Genomic DNA, 7372 nt, shown 5'->3' with positions numbered 1-7372 from the left:
AGATGAGGAAGGCCGACATCGGCGGATGCGGTGGATTGAGATGCAGCCCATGCATATCTAGCTTAAAGAGCCACTGAACAGTTGTTGCTTTTTAAAGGCAGTCGCTCTTTTTGTATTATACTAATTATTACTGCGTGGACATCGACTCTAGGTGGTTTAACTCCAATGAGGCACGTTAGCACTGTAATGCTCTGGCCCATGGGCCCTTTGGCTTTTACAGCCCTCTATTCTATTCTGTCACATTGACACGATTGTAAAGAGACACATTCTGTAAGGTTTCCAGTCATTTCAATTCATGATCCGTGATTTGTGGTCCTCTGTAGCTCAGCTGGTAGAGCACGGCGCTTGTAACGCCAAGGTAGTGGGTTCGATCCCCGGAACCACCCATACACCCAAAAAAAATTATGCACGCATGACTGTAAGTCGCTTTGGATAAAAGCGTCTGCTAAATGGCATATTATTATTATTATTATTATTATGATTTTTAAAGTGAATAATATTATTTATACATTTTGTACCTTAGTGTGCCAACTACACAATTTGTATGAAAGGTTTAACTTCTCTACCATAACTTTTACCAGCTTCACTTACTCTGATTAAATCTTTTAGTGGACTAAATTGCACTTTTTTGTCAATCAGTTTCAATACTGCTATTCTACCTTAATTGAGTTACACTCCATTGTGATTCTTACTTTTATTTGGTTTATTTATTGATGTTATATCCATGTTTTACCTATGTATTTCATGCCATGGGTATCAATACAACATATCTTTGAAGGTGATTGTACAACAGAATGAAATTAGGACAGAGGCCAGTTAGATGAAGGGAGGTGTATGTATTTGTTTGTTTGTTTAACTCCAAATTAACAATGACTACCTGCTTAGTCAAAAGACACATTGAAAAAAATTATATTCTAATAGTAAAACTGCTAGAGAGACTCAAGACAGTACCGAGCCTAGAGGAGTACAGTAGTGTGTTTCTGGGGCCGGGGGGCTGGGGGTGGAAGTTCTCATAACTCTCACATATGGTCTGTCAGCAGAAAGCTGGTGGGTTACACTTGGAGACAGCACACACAGACATACACAGACACCCACACACAGAACAGACACAAGTAGCTGAACTACTGGCCGATGTACTCCCTCTGTCTCTACTACTACTACTACTACAAAGAGAACCTCTCACAGAATTTTACAAAAAAATATATGGGGAATTGGAAATGATGCAGACAACTACGTTGATGGAAGCTACAATCTATCTGCAATTTTAAAGCTGATCTAAAAAAAATATATATATATAACTTCTCACAGAATAGGAGCAGCTGTTTTGCCTTTTGGGTAGGTTGGATTACTGCCTATTTGTTTTCTTGTCATTAAAACCAATGTATTTTATTGGCGTTAGAGGTAGGGCTGTTACGGTGACCGTATTACTACATCAACGGCGGTCACGAGTCATGATGGCAGTCAAATTCAATGTGACCGTTTAGTCATGGTAATTAGGCTTCTCCAAGCTCTAATACTGCTGATGGTTATTAGCAGGGGCGCAACTTTCACTGGGGACGAGGGGGGACATGTCCCCCACACATAATGAAATTGCATTTTTGTCCCCCCAAATTTTATCATTGGAATGTGATACTACATTGGCAACGGTGTGCTTTAGGACCATGCGTACGCCTCCGAGCGGTCGGGTAGGCTGTTTGGAGTGTTTATCTGACTGGGTAAATATATATATATATATATATATATATATATATATATATATATATATATATACAGTGGGGAAGAAAAGTATTTAGTCAGCCAACAATTGTGCAAGTTCTCCCACTTAAAAAGATGAGAGAGGCCTGTAATTTTCATCATAGGTACACGTCAACTATGACAGACAAATTGAGAAAAGAAAATCCAGAAAATCACATTGTAGGATTTTTAATGAATTTATTTGCAAATTATGGTGGAAAATAAGTATTTGGTCACCTACAAACAAGCAAGATTTCTGGCTCTCACAGACCTGTAACTTCTTCTTTAAGAGGCTCCTCTGTCCTCCACTCGTTACCTGTATTAATGGCACCTGTTTGAACTTGTTATCAGTATAAAAGACACCTGACCACAACCTCAAACAGTCATACTCCAAACTCCACTATGGCCAAGACCAAAGAGCTGTCAAAGGACACCAGAAACAAAATTGTAGACCTGCACCAGGCTGGGAAGACTGAATCTGCAATAGCAGCTTGGTTTGAAGAAATCAACTGTGGGAGCAATTATTAGGAAATGGAAGACATACAAGACCACTGATAATCTCCCTCGATCTGGGGCTCCACGCAAGATCTCACCCCGTGGGGTCAAAATGATCACAAGAACGGTGAGCAAAAATCCCAGAACCACACGGGGGGACCTAGTGAATGACCTGCAGAGAGCTGGGACCAAAGTAACAAAGCCTACCATCAGTAACACACTACGCCGCCAGGGACTCAAATCCTACAGTGCCAGACGTGTCCCCCTGCTTAAGCCAGTACATGTCCAGGCCCGTCTGAAGTTTGCTAGAGTGCATTTGGATGATCCAGAAGAGGATTGGGAGAATGTCATATGGTCAGATGAAACCAAAATATAACTTTTTGGTAAAAACTCAACTCGTCATGTTTGGAGGACAAAGAATGCTGAGTTGCATCCAAAGAACACCATACCTACTGTGAAGCATGGGGATGGAAACATCATGCTTTGGGGCTGTTTTTCTGCAAAGGGACCAGGACGACTGATCCGTGTAAAGGAAAGAATGAATGGGGCCATATATCGTGAGATTTTGAGTGAAAACCTCCTTCCATCAGCAAGGGCATTGAAGATGAAACGTGGCTGGGTCTTTCAGCATGACAATGATCCCAAACACACTGCCCGGGCAACGAAGGAGTGGCTTCGTAAGAAGCATTTCAAGGTCCTGGAGTGGCCTAGCCAGTCTCCAGATCTCAACCCCATAGAAAATCTTTGTAGGGAGTTGAAAGTCCGTGTTGCCCAGCGACAATCCCCAAAACATCACTGCTCTAGAGGAGATCTGCATGGAGGAATGGGCCAAAATACCAGCAACAGTGTGTGAAAACCTTGTGAAGACTTACAGAAAACGTTTGACCTGTGTCATTGCCAACAAAGGGTATATAACAAAGTATTGAGAAACTTTTGTTATTGATCAAATACTTATTTTCCACCATAATTTGCAAATAAATTCATTAAAAATCCTACAATGTGATTTTCTGGAGAAAAAAAATCTCATTTTGTCTGTCATAGTTGATGTGTACCTATGATGAAAATTACAGGCCTCTCTCATCTTTTTAAGTGGGAGAACTTGCACAATTGGTGGCTGACTAAATACTTTTTTCCCCCACTGTATGTCCCCCATAGTACAAAAGTTGATAGGCTAGTGCTTTTGCTGTTCATTAGGCCTACTCATCTTGTTGGCTGACGAAAAGTAAATGTGGACATTTCCTCTAATATCTTCAACATGCGCCTCAGAAATGGATAAGGACGCGCACAGTTGCGTCCCCGATGTGTCAGTCTTCACTTGTAGCCTGTTAGAAAGACCCGATCATGTGAATAAGAATTGAGCTATCTGACAGAGCCATGTGAGTGAGCGGTGCTTCGGAGCACGCAACCGGGAGAAGGGATTTATAATTCTTATATTCAGCCCAAGGGCACAATGGCCATTGGCCGCAAAAGGCATGGGTTTTTTAGGGGGCATTACGGCCACACAAAGAGGATGCCGCAGGGAAATTCGAGGCATTATCAAGCGCTTGTCAAATTGTGAATGAGAGACTGATGAAATGTATGCAGCCTGCGCAAATAACAAAGCAAAGCTCATGCCTTTCATGGGACTTTTTTCAAATCATCATTTCTTTTGGAGAAAACATCCTTTCTATTTTATTCAGCTATCTTCAATTGTATTCTTCATACCATAAAATAATGCCACGGAATTCTAAGCAAATCTTGTTTGCTAAATGAACTAGTGTAGCCCACAGCTATTGTCACACCCTTATCTGTTTCACCTGTCTTTGTGATTGTCTCCACCCCCCTCCAGGTGTCGCCCATCTTCCCCATTATCCCCAGTGTATTTATACCTGTGTTTTCTATTTGTCTGTTGCCAGTTCATGGTTTTCCCCTTGCTCCTGTCTTTCTCAAGTTCCTGTTTTCTAGTTTTCCTGGTTTTGACCATTCTGCCTGCCCTGACACTGAGCCTGCCTGCCGTTCTGTACCTTGTCACACCACCCTGGGTTATTGACCTCTGCCTGCCCCGACCCTGAGACTGCCTGCCGTTATGTACCTTTTGGACTCTGATCTGGTTACTGACCTCTGCTTGACCTGTCGTTTGCCTGACCCCTGTTTTTGTACTAAACTTTTGTTACTTCGACACTGTCTGCATCTGGGTCTTCTCCTAAAACGTGATAGCCATATGGCATAGCCATATCAGTGCCTAACATAAAGGACAAGGAGTATGCTATTTTGTTCTCTGAAAAAGACGACATTTTCATCATATCATGTTTCTTTTCACCTGTCTAAAATACATAATGGTTTATTGTGATGGTGTAGGCTATGGATTTATTAGACTTTTTAAAATGTACAGTAAATAATAATAAGCCATTTAGCAGATGCTTTTATCCAAAGCGACTTACAGTCATGTGTGCATAAATTTTTACGTATGGGTGGTCCCGGGGATCGAACCCACTACCCTGGCGTTACAAGCGTCATGCTCTACCAATTGAGCTACAGAGGACCACACCAGTCAAAAGGTTGGACACACCTACTCATTCCAGGGGTTTTCTTTATTTTTACCATTTTCTACATTGTAGAATAATAGTGAAGGCATCAAAACTATGAAATAACACATGGAAGCATGTAGTAACCAAAAAAGTGTTAAACAAATCAAAATATATTTTATCTTTGAGATTCTTCAAAGTAGCCACCATTTGCCTTGATGTCAGCTTTGCACACTCTTGGCATTCTCTATTAGGGCTAGGAAGGGGGTGTTGGTGTTGGCCGACAATGAAGATAACAGGAAGTATACGTTGTAGATGTGTCATTATTTTACCTTAGGTGTACAGAGGCCTTAGATGTCAAGGTTCTCACACAGTAAGATTCTAGATTTGGTTGAGGGTGTTAGCTGAATGCCTAACTTTACACAGAATGGGAACTTTACAGTTGTGCATGTACACGAATCAGGATTACTTTCTGAAATTCCTACAACTTTGCAGTGGAACCACACATAATAGTGAACAAATATGAAATGGAGAACTTTACAAGTTATACTTTGGGATAAGATTGATTGTTTTCCAAAACTTACGAAATAAGACACATAGGAAACCCTTAAACCTATGAGACAGATAGTTTAGATACTGTACCTGTGGTTAAGTTAGTCCAAGTGGTACATGCAGTTATGAGAGTACAGGGACACAGATAACCTGTGAAGCGTTGTCTGTGTGTGTGTGAGTTGACTTTGAGCTGGGGAAGGATTGTTTAGATCCCCGGCCTTCCCTTTCATTACAGGGTTGGGTAGGTTACTTTCTAAATGTAATCCATAACCGTTACTAGTTACCTGTCCAACATTTTTATCAGTAATGTAATTTTTGGATTACCGAAACTAAGTAACATAATCTGATTACTTTTATTTACTTTTGGATTACTTTCCCCTTAAGAGGCATTAGAAGAAGACAAAAACGATCCACCAAACGCATTTGGTGTGTCATCAAAAGTGATCTCTAACTTGTGGTCAGACTCACTCAGGTGGAACTCAAAGGACGCCCCACAGAGGAAGTGGCCGGAAATATTTCAATGTAATTTCCTGTCTTAAAGAGGAAATGCATGTTTAAGTTCCACCTCCGAAGAATGACAAAGGTTGCTTATACAGTGAGGGAAAAAAGTATTTGATCCCCTGCTGATTTTGTACGTTTGCCCACTGACAAAGAAATGATCAGTCTATAATTTTAATGGTAGGTTTATTTGAACAGAATAACAACAAAACAATCCAGAAAAAGGCATGTAAAAAATGTTATAAATTGATTTGCATTTTAATGAGGGAAATAATTATTTGACCCCCTCTCAATCAGAAAGATTTCTGGCTCCCAGGTGTCTTTTATACAGGTAACGAGGTGAGATTAGGAGCACACTCTTAAAGGGAGTGCTCTTAATCTCAGTTTGTTTCCTGTATAAAAGATACCTGTCCACAGAAGCAATCAATCAATTAGATTCCAAACTCTCCACCATGGCCAAGACCAAAGAGCTCTCCAAGGATGTCAGGGACAAGATTGTAGACCTACACAAGGCTGGAATGGGCTACAAGACCATTGCCAAGCAGCTTGGTGAGAAGGTGACAACAGTTGGTGCGATCATTCGCAAATGGAAGAAACACAAAAGAACTGTCAATCTCCCTCGGCCTGGGGCTCCATGCAAGATCTCACCTCGTGGAGTTGCAATGATCAAGAGAACGGTGAGGAATCAGCCCAGAACTACACGGGAGGATCTTGTCAATGATCTCAAGGCAGCTGGGACCATAGTCACCAAGAAAACAATTGGTAACACACTACGCCGTGAAGGACTGAAATCCTGCAGCGCCCGCAAGGTCCCCCTGCTCAAGAAAGCACATATACAGGCCCGTCTGAAGTTTGCCAATGAACATCTGAATGATTCAGAGGAGAACTGGGTGAAAGTGTTGTGGTCAGATGAGACCAAAATAGAGCTCTTTGGCATCAACTCAACTCGCCATGTTTGGAGGAGGAGGAATGCTGCCTATGACCCCAAGAACACCATCCCCACCATCAAATATGGAGGTGGAAACATTATGCTTTGGGGGTGTTTTTCTGCTAAGGGGACAGGACAACTTCACCGCATCAAAGGGACGATGGACAGGGCCATGTACCGTCAAATCTTGGGTGAGAACCTCCTTCCCTCAGCCAGGGCATTGAAAATGGGTCGTGGATGGGTATTCCAGCATGACAATGACCCAAAACACACGGCCAAGGCAACAAAGGAGTGGCTCAAGAAGAAGCACATTAAGGTCCTGGAGTGGCCTAGCCAGTCTCCAGACCTTAATCCCATAGAAAATCTGTGGAGGGAGGTGAAGGTTTGAGTTGCCAAACATCAGCCTCAAAACCTTAATGACTTGGAGAAGATCTGCAAAGAGGAGCGGGACAAAATCCCTCCTGAGATGTGTGCAAACCTGGTGGCCAACTACAAGAAACGTCTGACCTCTGTGATTGCCAACAAGGGTTTTGCCACCAAGTACTAAGTCATGTTTTGCAGAGGGGTCAAATACTTATTTCCCTCATTAAAATGCATATCAATTCATAACATTTTTGATATGCATTTTTCTGGATTTATTTGTTGTTATTTTGTCTCTCAC

Source organism: Coregonus lavaretus, assembly GCF_964263955.1.
Source record: "Coregonus lavaretus genome assembly, chromosome: 25".
Taxonomy (NCBI): Eukaryota; Metazoa; Chordata; class Actinopteri; order Salmoniformes; family Salmonidae; genus Coregonus; species Coregonus lavaretus.
This window is presented reverse-complemented; position numbering follows the sequence as displayed.